Source organism: Schistocerca piceifrons, chromosome 1 (genome assembly GCF_021461385.2).
Source record: "Schistocerca piceifrons isolate TAMUIC-IGC-003096 chromosome 1, iqSchPice1.1, whole genome shotgun sequence".
NCBI lineage: Eukaryota > Metazoa > Arthropoda > Insecta > Orthoptera > Acrididae > Schistocerca > Schistocerca piceifrons.
Genome location: NC_060138.1, coordinates 985,799,060 through 985,815,901, shown reverse-complemented (window position 1 = coordinate 985,815,901; position 16,842 = coordinate 985,799,060). Strand labels below are relative to the sequence as shown.

The 16,842-nt window shown below is 43.5% G+C and overlaps 1 protein-coding gene across 1 annotated transcript in view; it reads left to right on the top strand.

Annotated features, from left to right (window-relative positions):
* The window catches only part of LOC124776958 (lachesin-like), an 805,533-nt gene that overhangs the window by 207,164 nt on the left and 581,527 nt on the right, over window positions 1-16,842 (top strand). The gene's annotated exons all lie outside the window — the stretch shown is intronic.

Sequence of the window (16,842 nt, the reverse complement as noted above, 5' to 3'; positions counted from 1 at the left end):
TGAGAATATATTGCACCATTCTGTATCGTCGACGAATCCTACGGATGTGTCTTGGTATTTCCTTAGTCTTCCTTCATTTATCAAGCGGCAACTTCATACCCCCTTATGTAGAGCCTTTATGTTTCGTACAACCAAAATTATTCGTTTCAGCAACTTTGATGCATGGGTTGTTAAGCAAATTGTATGATATTTTTCGCATTTATCTGCCCGTCTACTTTCGGGATTCCTCCCTTCAATGTACTTCTTCCAACTATCCGCTATTTCCTGTGCTTAATGTTGATGCCTTTGCTTTTAATTTCATCAAAGGTTGGACTTTTCTGTATGTTGAACCTGTTACTCCGGCGACCATGCCTTTTTCGATTCTTCACCGTTTTCCTGTAACCAATTTGTTACAGCTTCTCAGCACCTCCTATTTATTTCATTTCAAACTGACTTATACTGTGGTATTCGTATATTTTCATGAGCAGTTTCATGCCTCCTTCTTTTGTCGATTAATTGAAGGATTTCTTCCGATCCCCAGAGTTTCTTCGCACCTACCTTCCTTGAACCTAAGTTCGTCTAACTACTGCGGTTGTCTTTTTTAGAGATTCCGCCTACTGTTTCATTCGTTATCGCAGTATCTACAGTCTTTGAGACCTTCGAACGCATATCATCATTCGTCAGTACTTCAGTATCTCATTTCTTTCCACAGTGAACCTTCAGGACTATTCTCTTAAACTTCAGTCAGCTCTTCATCACTACTAAATTGTAATTCGAGTCTATATCTATCCCTTGACACTCCCAAAGTCTAATACCTGATTTCGGAACCTCTGTCTGAGCACGATGTAATCAAGCTGGGATCTTCCCAAGTTTCTGGGCCTTTTCCAGTTATATTTCCTCCCCTTGTGATTTTTGAAAAGCGTTTTCGCCGTTGGTAGCTGAAACTTATTGCACAACTCAATTAATGTTTCTTGTCTCTCAGTTCTACTACGAAGCCCGTGTTCTCCCGAAACTCTTTCTTCTATTCCTTCCCATACCATTGCCTTCCACACCCCAGTGGTTATTAACTTACCATCTCCCTTTACGTACTGAACTACCATTTAAATATCCTTATATAATTTATCTACCTCTTCATCCGCTTGTAACATCAGCATGTATACCTAAACAATTGTTGTTGCCATTGGCTTACTGCCGATTCTGATGGGAACAGCCCTATCACTAAAATGTTCATATTAGCTCACCCTCCTCCCTACATTTCTACCCATGAGAAGTTTTACTCCTGTTATACCATTCTGAGCTGCTGTTCATCTCCCACTAATTCGTCTGATCACAAATTCTTATCTTCTTTCGATTTCACTTCACTGACCCTCACTATGCCTAGAATGAGACTTTGAATTTCTCTTTTCAGATTTTGTAGCTCCCCGACCACAGGAGACTTCTGAGATTCCACCCTCCGCCTCGGAGAATTGCCCTTTCGTTGGTTGCTTAATAGTTTACTCATGTTCACGTCTCCTTTAGCAGTCCCCTCCCAGAAATTTGAGTAAGGGATTAATCCTTTACTTTTTGCCAATGGAGAGTTCATCATAACACTTCTTCCGTTACAGGGCACATGTCTTTTGAATGCCCATTACATGTTTTTAATGTTTTGGTCTCCATTGCTTTCTACATCCTTATCCCATTGGTCATTGCTCTATGGTGGGTGGATGTCCAGAATCTCTTTCTGGTTCTCCGTCCCTTTGAAAAGCCTTTGTCAGAATTAGATTGAGCTCTTATACCTGGAATCGCCAGCTGCCATTGCTGATGATTTTTGTTTAGAATTAAAGCAATAACGTAGATCTATCCCACGACTCATACTATTTTGATGACTTGCCAAAGATGCTGCTAGGTGACCCGCTGTTGGTAATGAAGTGATATGAATTTTTATTAAAGATAGTGCAGTTTAGAAGGTCTACAACGAGATTAACTCTAATGAAAAACGACAATGACAAGCGATAATGACGGTTATCAGAAGTAATTTTATTCTATTTACATCTCTTCTACGTATACATCCAGGTATGTGCAGACCGTTGACGGACGTCTGTGACATGTTGCTTATATTTTCGACAAACAATTTTCTCGTGACCTTTTTCCTTGGAAAGAATGCGGTTATTATAGCGAGGAAATATCTTTAGGTTTCGTGACTAATAGTCTCATGTCGAACATTTCTACACACATCAAAGAAGTTTATCATCACCTCGGTTCAGAGAGTTCCGGAACCTGTACAGAAAATTGGAATAGAGATCAACATAAACATAATTTCGGGCCTTTTTATTGACCATGAAAGCACACATTGCATGTTGTACCACCATACAGAAAGACCTTCAGAACGGTGGTCCAGATTGCTGTACACACCGGTAGCTCTAATAGGCAGTAGTACGTTCAAAAAATGGCTCTGAGCACTATGCGGCTTAACATCTGTGGTCATCAGTCCCCTAGAACTTAGAACTACTTGAACCTAACTAACCTAAGGACATCACACACATCCATGCCCGAGGCAGGATTTGAACCTGCGACCGTAGCGGTCACGCAGTTCCAGACTGAAGAGCCTAGAACCGGCCGGCGGAGTACGTTCTCTTGCATTGATGCATGCCTGTATTCGTCGTGGCATACTATCCACTATTGGTCCAGCTTGTCTCACTCCTCAACGGCGATTCGGTGTAGATCCCTCAGAGTGGTTTGTGGCTCACGTCGTCCATAAACAGCCTTTTTCAATTTATCCTAGGCATGGTCGACAGGGTTCATGTCTGAAGAACACGCTGGCCACTCTAGTTGAGTGATGTCGTTATCCTGAAGGAAGTCATTCACAAAAGGTGCACGATGGGAGCGCGAATTGTCGTACATGAAGACGAATGCCTCGCCAATATGTTGCCGATATGGTTGCACTATTGGTCGAAGGATGGCATTCACGTATCGTACAGCCGTTACTGCGCCTTCCATGACCATCAGTGGCGTACGTCAGCCACATATTATGCCACATCAAAACAGTAGGGACCTCCACCTCGCTGCACAGTGTGTCTAAGGCGTCCAGCCTGACTGGTTTGCCTCCAAACATGTCTCCGACTATTTTCTGGTTGAAGGCTTATGCGACACTCATCGGTGAGGACAACGTGATGCCAATTCTGAGCGGTCCATTCGGCATGTTATTGGGCCCATCTGTACAACGCTGCATGGTGTCGCGGTTGCAAAGATGGATTTCGCATCGGACGTCGGGAGTGAAGTTGCACATGTAACACGACGTCTTGTGGCTGCACAAAAAGCATTATTCAACATGGTAGCCTTGCTGTCAGGGTTCCTCTGAAACGTAATCCGTAGTAGCGGGTATCCACTGCAGTAGTAGCACTTGGGCGGCCTGAGCGAGGCATGTCATCGACAGTTGCTGTCTCTCTGTATCTTCTCCATGTCCGAACAACATCGCTTTGGTTCACTCCGAGACGCCTGGACACTTCCCTTGTTGAGAATCCTTCCTGGCGTAAAGCAACAATGCGGAAGCGATCGAACCGCGGTATTGACCATCTAGGAATGGTTGAACTACAGATAACAAGAGACGTGTACCTCCTTCCCGGTGGAACGACTGGAACTGATCCCCTGTCTGACTCCCTCCGTCTAATAGGCTTTACTCATGCATGGCTGTTTACATATTTGGGCGGGTTTAGTGTCATGATGATCTCTCCATTGGCAAAAGATTCCGGAATAGTCCGCCATTGAGATATCCGGGAGGAGACAGTCAAGGGGGAGGGTACCATGAGAAAAAGATTGAATAATTAATGGAAGGATAACGTTCTACGAGTCAGACCGTAGAACGTCAGAAGCTTGAACGTGGTGGGGAAACTAGAAAATACTAAAAGGGAAATGCAAAGGCTCAATCTAGATATACTGGGGGTGAGTGAAGTGGAAAGAAGACAACGATCTCTGGTCAGATAATTATAGGGTAATATCAACAGCAGCAGTAAATGGAAAATGAATATGAAGGTAGGGCAGAGCGTTGGTTATTGTGAACAGTTTAGTGACAGGCTTGTTCTTATCAGAATCGACACAAACCAACACCAAAAACGATAGTTCAGGTATAGATACCGACGTCGCAAGCTGAAGAGGAAGGGATAGAGGAAGTGTATGAGGATATTGAAAGGGTAATACAGTAAGTAAAGGGGAATAAAAATCTAACAGTCATGGGGGACTGGAATGCAGATGTAGGGGAAGAAGTAGAAGAAACGTTTACAGGAGAATATGGGCTTGGGACAAGGAATGAGAAAGGAGAACGACTAATTGAGTTCTGTAACAAGTTTCGGCTAGTAATAGCGAATACCCTGTTCAAGAATCACAAGCGGAGGAGGTATACTTGGAAAAGGCCGGGTGATACGGGAAGATTTCAGTTAGATTACACAATGGTCAGACAGAGATTCAGAAATCAGATACTGGATTGTAAGGCGTACCCAGGAGCAAATATAACCTCAGATTACAATACAGTAGTGATGCAGAGTACCCTGAAGTTTAAGATATTAGTCAGGAAGAAGTGGGATACGAAAGTACTAAGAAATGACGAGATACTCTTTAAGTTCTCTAAGGCAATAGATAAAGCAATAAGGAATAGCTCAGTAGGTAGTGCAGTTGAAGAGGGATGGATATCTCTAAAAAGGGCCGTCACAGAAGTTGAAAAGGAAAACATAGGTACAAGGAATGTAACTGCAAAGAAACCATGGGTAATAAGAAATACTCCAGGTGATTGATGAATGGAGGAAGTGCAAAAATGCTCCGGAAAACTCAGGAATACAGAAATACAGGTAGCTGAGGGATGAAATATATATGAAGCGCAGGGAAGCTAAGACGAAATGGCTGCAGCAAATATGTGAAAGCATTGAAAAAGAAATGACTGTCGGAGGACAGACTCAGCATACAGGTAACTCAAAACAACCTTCGGCTACATTAAAAGCAAGAGTGGTATCATTAAGAGTGCAACGGGAATTCCACTGTTAAAAGCAAAGGAGAGAGCGGATAGGTGGAAAGAATAGATTGAAAGCCTCTATGATGAGGACGATTTGTCTGATGTGATAGAAGAAGCAACAGGAGTCGATTTAGAAGAGATAGGGGATCCAGTATTAGAATCAGAATTTAAAGTCAAATTAGGCAGAAGCGACAGAATTCCATCAGAATTTCTAAAATCATTGGGGAAGCGGCAACAAAACCACTACTCACGTTGGAGTGTAGAATGTATGAGTCTGGCGACGTACCATCTGACTTTCGGAAAAGAACCATCCACACAATTCCGAAGAGATCAAGAGCTGACAAGCGCGACAATTATCGCACAATCAGCTTAACAGCTCATGCATCCAAGGTGCTTACAAGAATAATATACAGAAGAAGGGAAAAGAAAATTGAGGATATGTTAGATGACGATCAGTTTGGCTTTAGGAAAAGTAAAGGCACGAGAAAGGCAGTTCTGACGTTACGGTTAATAATGGAAGCATGACTAAAGAAGAATCAAGACACGTTCATAGGATTAGTTGACCTGGAAAAAGCGTTCGGCAATGTAAAATGGTGCAAGATGTTCGAAATTCTGCAAAAAAAGTAGGGGTAAGCTATAGGGAGAGACGGGTAATGTACAATATGTACAAGAGCCAAGAGGGAATAATAAACGTGGATGACCAAGAACGAAGTGCTGCTATTAAAAAGGGTGTAAGACAAGGATGTACCCTTTCGCCCTTATTGTTCAATCTGTACATCGAGGAAGCAATGATGGAAATAAAAGAAAGGTTCAGGAGTGGAATTTAAATTGAAGGTGAAAGGATGTCAATGATACGATTCGCTGAAGAAATTGCTATGCTGAGTGAAAGTAGAGAAGAATTACATGATCTGCTGAACGGAATGAACAGGTTAATGAGTACACAGTAAATCGAAGAAAGACGAAGGTAATGAGGAGTAGTAGAAATGAGAACAGCGAGAAAATTAACATCACGATTGATGATCACAAAGTAGATGAAGTTAAGGAATTCTGTCTCCTAGGCAGTAAAATAACCAGTGACGGACGGAGCAAGGAGGACATCAAAAGCAAACTAGCTACGGCAAAAAAGCATTCCTGGCCAACAGTAGTCAACTAATATCAAATATCGGACTTAATTTGAGGAAGAAATTTCTGAGAATGTACGTCTGGAGTACAGCACTGTAAGGTAGTGAAAAATGGACTGTGGGAAAACCAGAACTGATAAGAAAAGAAGCATTTGTGATGTGGTGCTACAGACGAATGTTGATGATTAGGTGGACTGATAAGGTAAGGAATGAGGAGGTTTTAAGCAGTATCGGAAAGGAAAGGAATATGTGGAAAACACTCATAAGGAGAAGGGACAGGATGATAGGACATCTGTTAGGAATGACTTCCGTGGTACTAGAGGGAACTGTAGAGGGCAAAAACTGTAGAGGAAGACAGAGTTTGGAATACATCCAGCAAATAATTTCCAGCAAATACTGTGATACAGTATCCACAGTCAACAGTCAACGTCTATCTTCAGCAGTTCTGGGAACCGGGGTGAGGCAAAACTTATTTTGATGTGTGTATTAAGAATACCAACAGACTTTGACATATCGGCTTGCGTATGTTTCATACCTTCTCCTTCCTTCGTTTCTTCTTTGCTCAGCTAGTTAGCGGATTGTTTAAGTTATATCCTTCTTCTTTTTATTCCCGACTTTGGTCTTTCTATCTTTTCTCTGTTCGATCCGGTAGTGCTGGACCACTTCTTTGGCATCTATATACTCTTGGAATACGAATGACTTCCCCTCTATCTTAGTGATTTTTTCATTTTGTTCCGTAGATATGTATGTGTTCCTATTGTACCTATAACTGTGTGTTATTTATTTATGGATATTTTCAATTATTCTACCACAGACACACCCACAAGCTGCGACATAGTCACAGATTAAAAAACTAATCCAGTAAGTGTAGAATAAGTTACATTTCCGTCAACTATCACAAAACTGTTTGATCCTTAGAACTGACAGTGATGATCATCTTCAGGCCTGCAGCAAAACATGAGAAAAATACAATTAGTGGAAAGTTTACAGCTTAAAATAATAAAATACGTCATAATAAAATCTAATAATTCCACAGATGTGGAAACATGCACTTAAAATATGACGGGGCATACATGTTTTATAACATGTCCCAACATAATGAAGACATAGCGGGATCGTCACGTATAACACGCAGAATTAGCTTACTATCAACACATATATTTAAAATATAGTGTAAACTAGGCAGAGCCATCTGTTAACAGCGCTACTGTCGAAATAAACTGACACACAGTAGCCACAATATATGTGTGTGTCATAGACACGCAAGATGTAAGTGTAATCTTATCGATATACGTCTATTTTATAATTCTGCAAAATACAATACAATGAAAAATAGAATGGATACAATCCACAGCGGACTCATAAGTTGTATAAGTTATTACAGTGTCACGTAACAAATTAAAACATGAATAAAGTTAAACTTTAAAGGTGTTACAGAGGAAAAGTGGCAATATATGATTCTGAGACATTTTTGCGATGGTTTTAGAAAAAAAGTTATGCCTTAAGAGCCCACTGTAGATTTTACTTAATGTACGGCATTTTTCATTTTATTACATTTTCACAATTATAAAATTAACGAATACGCATACACTGAAGTGACAAAGAAACTGGTACAGGCATCCGTATTCAAACACAGAGATATGTAAACAGGCGTAATACGGCACTGCGGTCGGCAACGCCTATATAGACAACAAGTGTCTGGAGCAGTTATTGGATCGGGTACTGCTGGTCAAGATTTAAGTGAGTTTGAACGTCGTGTTGTAGTCGGCGCTCGAGCGATGGGACACATCTCCGCGGTATTGATGAAGTGGGATTTTTCCCGTACCAACATTTGAGGAGTCTACCATGAATACCACGAATCCGGCAAACCATCAAATCCCCGCAAGAAGAAAGGGACCAACGACTACTGAAGAGAATCGTCCAACGTGACAGAAGTGCAACCCTTCATTAAATTGCTGCAGATTTCAATACTGAACCATCAGCAAGTGTCAACGTGTGAACCATTCAACGAAATGGCATCGATATGGGCTTCCAGAGCAGAGGGCGCACTCGCATACCCTTGATGACTGCATGACAGAAAGCTTTACACCTCTTCTGGGCTCGTCAGCACCGACATTGGACTGTTGATGACTGGAAACATGGTGCCTGGTCGGAAGAGTGTCATTTCAAATTGTATCGAGCGGATGGATGTGTACGGGTATGTAGACAACCTCATGAATCCATGGATCCTGCATGTCAGCAGGGGATGTTCAAGCTGGTGGGGGCTCTGTAATCAAGTGGGGTGTTGCAGCTGGAGTGACATGAGGCGCCTGATACGTCTACATACGACTCTGACAGGTGACATGTAGGTAAGCATCCTGCTTGATTACCTGCATCTATTCATGTCCATTGTGCATTCCACGGACTTGTGCAATTCCAGGAGGACAATGCGACATCCCATAGGTCCAGAATTGCTACAGAGTGGCTGAGTTTAAACACTTCAACTGACCACCAAACTCCGCAGATATGAACATTTTGAGCATATCTGCGATGTCTTGCAACGTGCTGTTCAGAAGAGATCTCCTCCCCCTCGTACATTTACGGATTTTTCGACAGCCCTGCATGATTCATGATGTCAGTTCCCTCCAAAACTACTTCAGACATTAGTCGAGCCCATGCCACGTCATGTTGAGGCACCTCTGCGTGTTCGCGGGGTCCTACGCCATATTAGGCATGTGTATCAGTTTCATTGGCTCTTCAGTATATAATGTGCATACGACACGCGTGTACTTCTTGGTTACTGCACCTCCTCCGTCAACAGATGACTCTTCCCCGTGGTCTGGTTTGCACCATTTTTTAAATACAGGGTGATTATGATTAAAGTTAAACTTTCAAACCGCTGTAGAAATAACACCACTGGTCAGAATGACGTCAGATTACAACGCAATATTGTCGGAGAAGGGGGAAAAGGTATGACAGAAGAAAAATTAATAGTTACAAACTGTAGTAATTGATGGCGCTGTAAGTATCTTAATTTAATAGTGGTCGACTACAAATGACAAATAAATCATACGACAGTGCCTAACGTGTACGTTTCACGTTAAACAAACTGTACTAATCAGTGAGCGTGGGTGTACAGGTCTGAGACAATCAGTTATGCAAGCCCATCAACCACGGTAATCACATTGGGTGGGGAAAATCGGTTTTTAATTGTCCTGAGTCCAAAAACCGCATAAAAAGCATGAATAAAACCGTTTTTTAACTGTCACAGTATTTGCAGTTGATCCTGACGCAGTTTGGAATTCCTGTGTGATGGTCTGGATAGATGTTTGCCTATTACACATAATGACCCTCTTTAAATGTCGGTGGTCTCTGTCAGTCAACAGACGAGATCGGCCTGTACGCTATTGTGCTGTAAGTGTCCCTTCGCGTTTCCACTTTACTATCACATCAGAAACAGTGGACCTATGGATGTTTAGGAGTGTGAAAATCTCGCATACAGACATATGACACAAGTGACACCCAGTCACCTGACCACGTTCGAAGTCTGTGAGTTCCGGGAAGCGCCGCATTTTGCTGTCTCACGATGTCTAATGACTACTGAGGTCGCTGATATGGCAGCAGAATGCAGTAGGTGTCAGCAAAATGCACCTAATATGAAAAACGTATGTTTTTGGTGGTGTCCGGATCTTTTTGATCACGTAATGTAGGTCTGTATGTGTTGGCTTACAGTAGAAGTAATGCCCCGTTGGTCCATCGACTTTTTGCCTGGCCAAAACGTCCAGAAATGACAGACAGCCGCCCTTCTCCACTTCCATCCTAAAACTGATATTCTCGTGGATAGAATTCAGATGCTGCGAAACACGTGACAGTTCTTCTTCACCGTGGGGTCACACTACAAAAGTATCTTTCACATATTTCCACAAGATCTTTCGTTTGAATTCTGCTGAAACAAGTGCCCTCTCGTCGAAATGTTCTAGTTGTTTTCCCATGTTTTGCTGCAAAACTGAAGATAGTCATCGCTGACCGAAAGCAATAGTCTATTGACCAAATGTTTTGTGATCACTGATGAGGATAAAAGAAATTTATTCCAAAGACACACTTTTATTCCTACCTTGTGCTGTAATATGGCCATATGGTATTATGAAGTGTGTGGAGTTTAAGTAAAACACACAAATCAAAGTAGTAATATTAGTGTTGCGCTTGAAACTGGTAACACACTGGCGATCATCTTCGTATTGCACATCAGTCGATTTTCAAAGGGATACTAGCAAAGTTTTCTTAATTTAATCTTTAAATAGACTCTCTAGTTTTCTAAACGTTTTGTGGGCTTTTGTTTCCAGTTTTGGTTGGCACAATACTATGTGGTGCACTGGTTAATACAACGCATTCGCATTCGTTTAAGCAGGATTCATATCTTTGCCTGATCATCAAATTTAAAGATCCCATTGTTTCCTGAAACCTCCTTAGTCGACTGCAGGAATGGTTTCTTGAACAGCGCCACTAGTGAATGTGTTCCTCTTACTTATCGGATGTTAACTAGCTCTACGTCTTTAATCACGTTGGCCTAGACAGGAGCGTTAATCCTTCCAGTTTTGTTTTTGTTTTGGAGGGCCAGATATTCGAAGTCTGAAAAGCATCGCAGGGGGAACGAGACTCTGCTTGTCGCAGGCTGCCAAGATGGGTGTAGCGAGACACCGGAGTAACTTAAACCAGTTGGAGAACACATTCTTTCCCCGAGAGTCACTAACTTCGCCGATAGAGGTCACAGCTGGTGCGAGACGCTTATAACTTACAACGCTTCAATATGAGAACCTCCCCCACGGTGATTACTTCGAGATATTCATGCTACACGTTTAAAGCACAGCCGGAGATGGAAGTTAGGAAGCTATAAAACTTTTCTAAGGGAAGTTATAAGTAATCGCGTTGCCAACGGTCTGGAAGCACTCTACTCTGCAGGCGAGAAGAAACATGCGATTAACCTACACTTACGCGAAAACACGTAGGCGTTGATAAGTGAATGAAGAGTGTTGCTGAGGTCACCAAAACTTGAGATGAGCTCCTCGGGAATTATACTGCCTCAGAGATTTGGTCTCGACAGGAACCTGTAAATTTAGAAGTGACGCCACAGCAAGAAAGTTGCCATGTAGTCCGCTGAAAATAGCTTTTGTACCAGATCATCTGAAGATCGAAAGCAGTAGCATGTAACTATTTATCAGATGCTCTCGGAGACTGAAATATGACGTTCCACAAAGGAGAAGTAGCTACCCTACGGGGCAGAAATAACGAAGTTAATTCAATACTCAGTGGAATTACGTTAGTTTACAAAATTAAAAATTCTAATTAATGTAAGGAAGAACTTGTATTACGGCACTTACATAAATACTCCGCAAACCACCATATAGTGCGTGGTGGAGGGTACCTCCCATCAGTAGTTGTCATCTTCTTTCCTGCTGCACTCGCAAACAGAGCGAGAGAGAAACGGCTGTCTATACGCCTCCGTACGGGCCCTAATTTATCTTATCTTCGTGGTCTTTACGTGAAATGTATGTAGGCACTAGTAGAATCGTTCTGGTGTCTCTAATTTTTCTCAACAGTGTTCTACGAAAGAACATCGTCTCCCCTCCACGGATTCCCACTACAGTTCACAGAGCATCTCCATAATACTGATCGAAACTACCGGTAACAAATCTAGCAGCCCTTCCTTGAATTTCTTCTATGTTTTCTTTAAACCCGAACTGGTAGGAACTCCAAACAATTGAGCAGCATTCAGGAAGGTGACTCCATAAATTTCCATGCGCGATGAATCACACTTTTCTAAAATTCTCCCAGTAAACCGAAGCTGAACATTGGCGTACCCGTTACGGATTTGTTTTTCCTACTCATGCGCATTAACTTACATTTTTCCATATTTATAGCTGGCTGCCATTCATCACACCAACTAGATATTTTGTGGTGTCACCGCCAGACACCACACTTGCTAGGTGGTAGCCTTTAAATCGGCCGCGGTCCGTTAGTATACGTCGGACCCGCGTGTCGCCACTATCAGTGATTGCAGACCGAGCGCCGCCACACGGCAGGTCTAGAGAGACTTCCTATCACTCGCCCCAGTTGTACAACCGACTTTGCTAGCGATGGTTCACTGACAAAATACGCTCTCATTTGCCGAGACGATAGTTAGCATAGCCTTCAGCTACGTCATTTGCTACGACCTAGCAAGGCGCCATTATCAATTGCTATTGATCTTGTAATTCATGTACCGTCAGACCGACGTTCACCATTAATGGATTAAAGTTAAGTATTCCACCAGCTACGTCCGTTTTTTCTAAAGTCTAATTTCCTTGTCCTGTTCCAGACCTCACGCCAGCCTGCGTGAGCTAAAACACGTGCGTATCGGCTTCGTCTTGTAACCTGGTGTTGGCTCTCCTGCCAACCCACAACATATTTTGTCTAAGTCGGGTTGTATCCTCCTTCAGCCATTCAACCTCGACACCTTCCCAAATCACAGCATCACGAGCAAACAATTTGAGATTGCTGCCCATCCTGTCTGCCAAATCATTTACGTGTACAGAGAATAAGAGCGGTTCTATCACGCGTCCTGATGACACCTTTGTCTCTGATGAACACTGCCCGCGAGGGCAACGTACTGGGTTCTATTACTTAAGAAGACTTCAAGCCACTCACACATCTGGGAACGTATTCCTTATGCTCTTACATTCGTTAATAGTTTGAAGTGGGCACCATGTCAAGCGCTTTCCATAAATCTACAAGTGTGGAATCTGCCCTTTGCCGTTCATTCATGGTTCGCAGGGTGTCACATGAGGCCGGCCGGTGTAGCCAGGCGATTCTAGGCGCTACAGTCTGGAACCGCGTGACCGCTACGGTCGCAGGTTCGAATCCTACCTCGGGCAGGATGTGATGTCCTTAGGTTAGTTAGGTTTAAATAGTTCTAAGTTCTAGGGGACTGATGACCTTAGCCGTTAAGTCCCATAGTGCTCAGAGCCATTTCTTTTTTTTTGTTTTTTGGATGTCACATGAGAAAAAGGCAAGCTGAGGTTCACACAAGATATTTTTTTCTAAATTCGTGCTGATTTGTGGACAGAAGCTTTCCTATCTCGAGAAAATTTATAATATTCGAATATGTTCAAGAATTTTGCATGAAAACCGATGTTAAGGGTACAGGTCTGTAATTTAGCGTGCTGGTTCTTTTGTCCTCCTTATACTCGTGGTATAAGGGTAGCGTCCTTGGTTCGTAATCAAAACATTCTGGTCCCGCGTTCGCCAACGCTTAAATTTTGATAAATAATCAGCAATGGCGGCGGAAGACTTCCTAATTCTGCCAACGTCCTCGTCATAGAGAGCGGAGGAGCGAAAAGAGGTTCAGGACACTCTCTTGTCCTTGTGGTGGGAAACTCCCCTAAAGGTGGAAGAATCAGCAATTGAAGGCATAAGGATGCAGAAGGCAATGGAAGCCACTGCACTAAAGACACACAGTATGTATCCATAGCACCTGTGGCCTGTAATTGATAGTGTCATGATGATCTCTCCACTAACAAAATATTCTGGAATAGTCCGCTATTCGGATCTTCGGGAACAGACCGCCAAGGGGGAGGTGACTGTGTAAGAAAGATTGAATAACCAACAAGAGGATAGCGTTCTTCGAATCAGGATGTGGAGTGTCAGAAGCTTGAACATGATAGTGAAGCTAAAAATTCTGGAAAGGGAAATGCAAAGGCTCAATCTAGATATAGTGGGGGTCAGTAAAGTGAAATGAAAATAAGACAATGATTTTGGTCAGACGAGTATAGGATAATATCAACAGCAGCAGAAAATGATAAAACGGAAGTAGGATTCGTTATGAATTGGAAGGTAAGGCAGAGAGTGTGTTACTGTGAACAGGTCAGTGAGAGGGTCGTTCTTATCAGAATCGACAGCAAACCAACACTGACAACGATAGTTCAGGAAAACATGCCGACGTCGTAGGATGAAGATGAAGAGATACAGAAAGGATATGAGGACATTGAAAGGGTAATACAATACGTAAAGAGAGATTAAAATCTAATGGTCATGTTGTTGTTGTTGTGGTCTTCAGTCCTGAGACTGGTTTGATGCAGCTCTCCATGCTACTCCATCCTGTGCAAACTTCTTCATCTCCCAGTACCTACTGCAGCCTACATCCTTCTGAATCTTTGGTCTCCCTCTACGATTTTTACCCTCCACGCTGCCCTCCAATACTAAATTGGTGATCCCTCGATGTCTCAGAACATGTCCTACCAACCGATCCCTTCCTCTAGTCAAGTTGTGCCACAAGCTCCTCTTCTCCACAATTCTATTAATTACACTCCTGGAAATTGAAATAAGAACACCGTGAATTCATTGTCCCAGGAAGGGGAAACTTTATTGACACATTCCTGGGGTCAGATACATCACATGATCACACTGACAGAACCACAGGCACATAGACACAGGCAACAGAGCATGCACAATGTCGGCACTAGTACAGTGTATATCCACCTTTCGCAGCAATGCAGGCTGCTATTCTCCCATGGAGACGATCGTAGAGATGCTGGATGTAGTCCTGTGGAACGGCTTGCCATGCCATTTCCACCTGGCGCCTCAGTTGGACCAGCGTTCGTGCTGGACATGCAGACCGCGTGAGACGACGCTTCATCCAGTCCCAAACATGCTCAATGGGGGACTGATCCGGAGATCTTGCTGGCCAGGGTAGTTGACTTACACCTTCTAGAGCACGTTGGGTGGCACGGGATACATGCGGACGTGCATTGTCCTGTTGGAACAGGAATGGTAGAACGATGGGTTCGATGACAGTTTGGATGTACCGTGCACTATTCAGTGTCCCCTCGACGATCACCAGTGGTGTACGGCCAGTGTAGGAGATCGCTCCCCACACCATGATGCCGGGTGTTGGCCCTGTGTGCCTCGGTCGTATGCAGTCCTGATTGTGGCGCTCACCTGCACGGCGCCAAACACGCATACGACCATCATTGGCACCAAGGCAGAAGCGACTCTCATCGCTGAAGACGACACATCTCCATTCGTCCCTCCATTCACGCCTGTCGCGACATCACTGGAGGCGGGCTGCACGATGTTGGGGCGTGAGCGGAAGACGGCCTAACGGTGTGCGGGACCGTAGCCCAGCTTCATGGAGACGGTTGCAAATGGTCCTCGCCGATACCCCAGGAGCAACAGTGTCCCTAATTTGCTGGGAAGTGGCGGTGCGGTCCCCTACGGCACTGCGTAGGATCCTACGGTCTTGGCGTGCATCCGTGCGTCGCTGCGGTCCGGTCCCAGGTCGACGGGCACGTGCACCTTCCGCCGACCACTGGCGACAACATCGATGTACTGTGGAGACCTCACGCCCCACGTGTTGAGCAATTCGGCGGTACGTCCACCCAGCCTCCCGCATGCCCACTATACGCCCTCGCTCAAAGTCCGTCAACTGCACATACGGTTCACGTCCACGCTGTCGCGGCATGCTACCAGTGTTAAAGACTGCGATGGAGCTCCGTATGCCACGGCAAACTGGCTGACACTGACGGCGGCGGTGCACAAATGCTGCGCAGCTAGCGCCATTCGACGGCCAACACCGCGGTTCCTGGTGTGTCCGCTGTGCCGTGAGTGTGATCATTGCTTGTACAGCCCTCTCGCAGTGTCCGGAGCAAGTATGGTGGGTCTGACACACCGGTGTCAATGTGTTCTTTTTTCCATTTCCAGGAGTGTAGTTATGCGATCTACCCATCTAATCTTCAGCATTCTTCTGTAGCACCACATTTCGAAAGCTTCTATTCTCTTCTTGTCTAAACTATTTATCGTCCACGTTTCACTTCCATACATGGCTACACTCCATACAAATACTTTCAGAAACGACTTCCTGACACTTAAATCTATGCTCGATGTTGACAAAATTCTCTTCTTCAGAAACGCTTTCCTTGCCATTGCCAGACTACATTTTTAATCTTCTCTACTTCGATCATCATCAGTTATTTTGCTCCCCAAATAGCAAACTTCCTTTACTACTTTAAGTGTCTCATTTCCTAATCTAATTCCCTCCTCACCACTCGAGTTAATTCGACTACATTCTATTATCCTCGTTTTGCTTTTGTTGATGTTCATCTTATATCCCCCTTTCAAGACACTGTCCATTCCGTTCAGCTGATCGTCCAAATCCTTTGATGTCTCTGACAGAATTACAATGTCGTAGGCGAACCTTAAAGTTTTTATTTCTTCTCCATGGATTTTAGTACCTACTCCGAACTTTTATTTTGTTTACTTTATTGCTTGCTCAATATACAGATTGAATAACATCGGGGAGAGGCTATAACCCTGTCTCACACCCTTCCCAACTACTGCTTCCCTTTTATACCCCTCGACTCTTATAACTGCCATCTGGTTTCTGTACAAATTGTAAATAGACTTTCCCTCCCTGTATTTTACCCCTGCCACCTTCAGAATTTGAAAGAGAGTATTCCAATCAACATTGTCAAAAGCTTTCTCTAAGTCTACAAACGCTACAAATGTAGGTTTGCCTATCCTTAATCTTTCTTTTAAGATAAGTCGTAGGGTCAGTATTGCCTCACGTGTTCCAACATTTATACGGAATCCAAACTGATCTTCCCCGAGGTCAGCTTCTACCAGTTTTCCATTCGTCTGTAAAGAATTCGCGTTAGTATTTTGCAGCTGTGACTTATTAAACTGATAGTTCGGTAATTTTCACACCTGCCAACACCTGCTTTCTTTGTGATTGGAATTCTTATATTCTTCTTG